Raw genomic sequence first — 6,000 nt, 5'->3', positions numbered from 1 at the left:
CAGATGTATCCAGAAATCTTATGGCTGAAACTTGAGGGTGAACATTTTTTCCTTTCTGTGATAGTGGGGAATGAAACAGGAGCCACGTCTGACTGCAGAGCAATGCTCCAAGGCTCCTCTCATAACTCCTGAAGTCCCCAGCTGGCTGGGGGCAGGTATTTAGAAAAATAAGCTGTAGTTCCAAGAGGAATGAGCTGGAGGGTGTCTGGTGGCCTTTGCTGTGTAGGGGAGCAGATTAGGTGATCCTCCTGAGTCCTTCAGATCAGGAACCACTATTTTGGATTTCTTCAGATACAGTAACAAAAAAGACAGGTCCGTCTTCTCTTCTTGTCAAGCACTGAGCAGGATCAGTGAGGGTAAAGCATTGGAGAGGGAATAAAACACCATTTGAGACTCAACTCCAAACAGCATGAGCTGTTTGGGCCAGCTTGAGCTACCTCTTTTCTTGTCCTTGGCCTCCACTGTTTCATGACAGGATGACAACATCAGAATTCCCTGCTAGCATTTCTCCCTTTAAATCAGGAAAAAAAAAACCAACCAAGCAATAGACAAAGAGCCCATCAGTGATGCAAATAAAAGGCTGCAGTTTCCCAGAGCAGCACTTGGGGTCTGCTCCTTAGACTGGGGTGTGAGGGACTCAGCACCTGGCTGGGCTGGACCCAGTGGCTGTGTATTTCATGGGGCCCATCAGATATGGTCTGTCCGTACACAAGCCGTGTTTTACTTATAAAGTAAATTGCATTACATGGGCTATAATGTACATTTTCAAAGGGGACCCACCTTAAAAACATTTTGTTTAATAAAATAACTTAATTAGAAGAGAGCTTCTGGCTGATGTGGTTGAGGCTGTGATAATTTTTCCTTCTCAAATCATTTTCTCTGTTTATTATACTTAATTATAGTGTAATTATGTATTCATCCTCTAGGCAAATTATGCAATCAGAAAATGTGAGTGGTTCATTTGCCACTGCTGTTGGGACCAGCGTTTACATCCCTGCTATAAAATACGAGCATAATTTCTATTATTTATAGTATTACCTATATACATACATATAAAAGCTGTTTCACACAGAATGAAGAATTGGTGTAAATATTTTATTGGCACTCATTTTTGCATCATCCACTCCATTCATTTGTGGCCTACTAATAATGAAACTATGCAAAGCTCAGATAGGTAAAATCTTTACACCCTACCAGGAATTTTCTCAAACACAAAACATACATGGCTGAGGAACGTGGAAGCTCCACAGCTGAGCTTTAATTTTGGAAGGAGGATTATTATTACTTTTAAGAGGGGTTTTTTTGCATTTGACTTCCTGATATTCTGCCCAGAATTTCTTAGCACAACAAGAGAGAAAGGAACCCCCTAGTATCCAGTTAGGGGGTGTGGGTTTGTGTTCATGTCATGGGTTCAGGCTAACCTAATTTTAGCCATGTGCTTCATGTACTTTTTAGCCATGGCAGCCCTGACTTCTAAAGACTGGGCTGTTTTTTCTTCCTCTTGTTTTTCCTGATGGGAGTAGACAGATTGTGTTTGAACATACCGAAACATGAAGCCAAATCTTGAAAACCCTTCTGAGACGGATGTTTTCTCCTTCTTTGGCCAGCTCTGGGTGTGAATACAAACTGAATTCCCACTTGGCAGTTCCAGCTTCTCTGTTTGTGCTTCCTCTGCAGAGATGAAGCCACTTGCAGCAGCAAAGCCGGTGGGGCAGACGACGCCTGTCCTGGTGGAGCTCGGCCACCCGTGTGCCTTACAGCTGCTGAGGAGGTGAGCCATCCATGCAGCATGACAAGCCTACCTCAGTGTCCCCTGGCCAGCCCCACAGCTGCTGGAAACCTGGGTAACTGTTGATCTAACCCACTTTTCCCTCGCTGGGGAGCTGGCCCTGCCCTTCGCTGTCCCTCAGCTGCCTGGTGCTCCCCACGAGTGCCTTGCAAACATGCCTTTGCAGGAAATGAGAGGCCCCAGTGTGGTCTAGCTCCCACCCTGCTCCCTGCAGGCAGGACGGTATTTGTATGAAGAGCCCACACTTCTCATCCATGTGGACAAAACTGAATTTTGCCACACCACAGCTGAAGGGACTCGCCTGGGGAGCAGTAGAGGGGTTGGTGGAGAGCTGGGGTGGCACAGCGGCATAGGGAGAGCCAGGAATGTGGGATCTGGGGAGGGAGGCAGTGGAAGAGCCAGCAGTGTGGTCCCCCAGATGGAGTTAGCCACCCAGGGAAGGAGAAAGAAGATGATTGCTGATCATCCTCGCCACTCCTGCAGCTGCCCCGTGCAAACAGTGGCCTCAAACAGCCTTTCCCTCTCCCCACCCTCAAAACGCAACCACTGCCCCATCCCTCCCTCTCCCTGAGAGGAGAGCTGTCAGTTGTGGTCTCTGAGGGAAAGGCACTGCCCCAGCCAGCCTGGGATAAAGCTACAGAGTGGAGAATCAAAGCCCAGATCCAGGCAGATACTTTGTGGTAACCTAAGATCCAATGGAAATCTGGGGAGATTTTTCAAAGGAGCCAGAGAATACTCCCAGGTAGGTGCTGTTGCTCCATCCTGACCTGCTGACCCACGGGGGAGGCTGCTGCTGTGTTCACACACACACAGGTGGGCCAAACCAGCCGAAACAGGGTGGAAATAGCCAAGCCACTGGTTCCCAGCGCTGGCTGCAAAGTCCTCACACACAGCAGGTAGGACGGGACGTGCCAACAGCCCCAAGCCTGCGAGCACGGAGCAGCTCCACGGAGAGCTGAAGGACCACAAGACCAGGAGCTGACTCAGAGCACGGCAAGGAGGCATCTCCCCAGAGTGGGATGAGATGGGAGCAGTAGGTACGTAAGATGTTTTTGTTTTTTCCTGATGTTATCCCCATTTTCCCAGGTCCCAGCTTCAGACAGCCGTCTGCCACCCGCTTTGGCCAGACACTGAGACGCTGTGAGTTGGCTGGTGTTGCTGTCATGAGCAAAGGTGCAGTGCCATGGATTGTCTGGGCCGTGCCAGCCTGTTCCCGCAGTGATTTTGCATGGTGGGAAGTAGGTTGGGACTGGGCAAAGGGTGCTCCGGCTCTGGCCCGCTGCCAGAGGAGGATTTGTCCATTATAGTCTCACTTTCTCTTGGGGTGTGGCCTGAAAGGGAGCGTTGGAGCCGATATTTATTGGGGGTTTTCCACACTTTGTTATGAAACCCTTGGTTTTTCCATGCCTTGAATTTGGGAGCAGATACCTTAGTAAAGAGTATTACAAGTGCCTGGCTCCAGGGGGATGCCTCCCACCTGTTGGTCTGTAAATGCTGTAGAAAGAATGGTGTATGTACCTGTATTTGAGCAATAGTGCACTTTACCTTAGGTCAGGCAGCAGTCTAAAGGAAGGGCTTGGATCAGGAGTCAGACTGCCAAGTCCTTGAGCAGTGTACCAGGCTGGAGCAAGGCTCCTCCATCCCTTCTATCCTTTCCTGGTTTTGTTCCCCCTTGCATTCCTAGGGAAAAATGAAAGAGAGGAAAATTAAATACAAATTATAAGCTCCAGCACCTTTGCTAGGGGAATCTGCAACCAAGTGCAAGTGGATGAGTTGGATTCAGTATTGGCCACTGATTCTTAAAGAACTACTTCTACCAGAGGGAGCTGGTTCAGAAACCAGCCCAGGAGCTGATACCCCAGCTCTGAGTGAGAACAAGGGCCACCCTTCCTAATCCGAGACTTAATCAGTTGAATTTCAGTTATCAAGAAGCCATAAGGGAAGCCTGGCCTATTTTTATACCGTGGAGCCCCCTTGGAAGCGCCAGCCCCAGCAATGTGGTGCAGCACTGCTCCAGCACACGCTGAGCCTCACACGGTGCCGGGGCAGCATTGCACCCATATCTGAACTGTCGGGAGCTAAAGGCAGCAGAAGGAGCTTTCCTTTCACACCTTCAGTTTCCATGTCGACATGCCAGAATGACATGAGGCAGCAGATGGATGCAGACCAGGAAGAATATTTGGACATATTAGGCAATGGGGATCGGGTCCCTTTAGCTCACACATCTCCAGCTAAGAGATCACGAGGCAGCGACCGCAGCTGCAAAGGACCAAACCGAGAGCTTCTCGTAAGTGAGAAGTAAAATGGGCTTTACCCAGGTTTATTGAACATTTTTTTAAGCCACCACCTCCTGTCCCAGTCTGCAAAACCTAAACCCTGCCCTTATAAATTGCTAACAGAATTACCTAATTCCAGTTGGGTTCACAACCTTTCTGCTCCCTCCCTGAGCTGATACCCTTTCCTTCTGGTGAGAGGTTGAACAACAGACACTCAGATAAAATCCTATGTCACCAAACACACTTTTTAGTCAGCTGTGCTTCCCAAATGCTCTGGTATCTCCAGTCCCCTCTACTGTGTCTATGGAACTGTTACTTTGCATAATAGAAGGGATCAACGCTCCAACCATCTGGAAGGCACACCATATATAATTTAGGTGCTTCACTTGCTCTCCCATCAGTAACAGGAATGTGGCTTCCTTCTCATTTCCCTTGATCTCTTAGCCCTGTGCTAGAGAGGTCAGGTTAGAGGCAGCCATGGGGGAGTGAACTGTACCCTGAACTGGGTTTCAGAGTTTTGAAGGAAGTCTCTGCTTCACAACCAGGTCATTTCCCAATTCAGTGTGTGCAAAGGGATAAAGAACTCAGTAAATCCCAGTTGAGAGAGAACAGTGGGTGTCATCATATATGCAAATGGCCCATTCACCTCCCAGGGGAACCTGGATCCCCTTCAGCAAAGCCTGGAGACAGGGATCACATTGGCTGGGCATTGTGTTCTGGAGAATCACTGCCAAAGGTCAGTGTCTGCAGCCAGCTAAGCAGCCCCACACGTGCATCCAATGGGATGATCCTGAGGGAGGTGGCTGAGCTCACTCACATCCAACATGGAGAGAGCTCCTGGGGGAGGGCACAGGAGCTCTGTCATCCCTGAGTGACCCCTCATCTTGAGGACCAAGCCACCTTTCCATCCCCATTGCTGCTTCTCTTAGAAACCAGGGAAACTACCATTTGCTGCTATTCCTTTATGTCCAGAGGAGTATCTTGTGTCCATCCAGACCTGTACTCCTGTTTATCTGCTCTTGGTGAGCATAGACAGATGGTTAAGGCCTCGATGCTGAAGTTTATGACTTAAATCAATGGGATTATTCATGAGTGGAGAGATAACCATGTGCTTTTATGCTTGGCTGGAGTGGCGTCTCAAGCTCCCAGCTGGGAATCAAAGCTCTGAGTCACCAGGTCCCTCCTCTCCTTCCTGTGTGACCAGTCTCCCTGTGTCTGCTTCCTTGCCTGCCGCATAAGGAGGATGACAATCGCTTTTATCTGATGGTTACTTTCAAATGGCCCTAAAGGCCTCTTCTGGTCTGATGAAAATTCAGTAGAAGCTGGACTAGTGTGGAAAGACAGGAGGACATTTAACTAATGAAAACGCTGGAAGTCTGGAAGGCAATTACATCCTTTCTTCCACCCCACATTCCCACACAGGCTACTCGGCCATGGCTGCAAAATCTTCCAGGCCAGAGAGGAGTGGGAGGCCACGAAAAGGCTGAGACAAGGGGAAAGGTAGTGGTTGGGGTGACCAGCACAGCAGGTTCCCAGCAGTAGTCGCACCTTAAAAGAACCCCCTTTCAGTTAAAAACTGAGACCTCGATTCTGCAAGTCTCTGCTCCACATATGGACTTTGTAAAACAAAAACTAGAGAGAAAGAAAGATACGTGGGCCAACTGCATATATTTTATGCCCAAATATACACTAAGTCCCCAGAGAAGTGGGGCTTCCCATATTTGGCATGTACCCCTCTGAATAAAAGATGATCTTAAATAGAGACTCCATCAATTCTTCTGCTGGTGACCGGTGCCTTTGCCTGGTCAAATTGTCCCTTTGCCGCTGTTCCTGGAAGAAGAAGTTGCTCTTTCAGCCCCACTTCAATGCACCCATGTTTTTGGGGGAAGCTGGCCTTGGGATGCCTGTAAGATGGGCTATTCTGCACCTCCCTGT

The 6,000-nt window shown here is 48.9% G+C and overlaps 1 long non-coding RNA gene across 1 annotated transcript in view; it reads right to left on the bottom strand.

The window, feature by feature from the left end:
• Positions 1-6,000, bottom strand: part of LOC108500665 — a 69,562-nt gene that overhangs the window by 11,042 nt on the left and 52,520 nt on the right. The window contains exon 3 of the long non-coding RNA XR_001875939.1: positions 3,335-3,469. This is a non-coding gene — a long non-coding RNA (uncharacterized LOC108500665). The remainder of the gene's footprint in view (positions 1-3,334; positions 3,470-6,000) is intronic.

This window comes from Lepidothrix coronata, unplaced genomic scaffold (assembly GCF_001604755.1).
Source record: "Lepidothrix coronata isolate B3197 unplaced genomic scaffold, Lepidothrix_coronata-1.0 Scaffold92, whole genome shotgun sequence".
Taxonomy (NCBI): Eukaryota; Metazoa; Chordata; class Aves; order Passeriformes; family Pipridae; genus Lepidothrix; species Lepidothrix coronata.
Note: the sequence above shows the minus strand (reverse complement) of the source record. Positions and strands in the feature narration are given on the sequence as shown.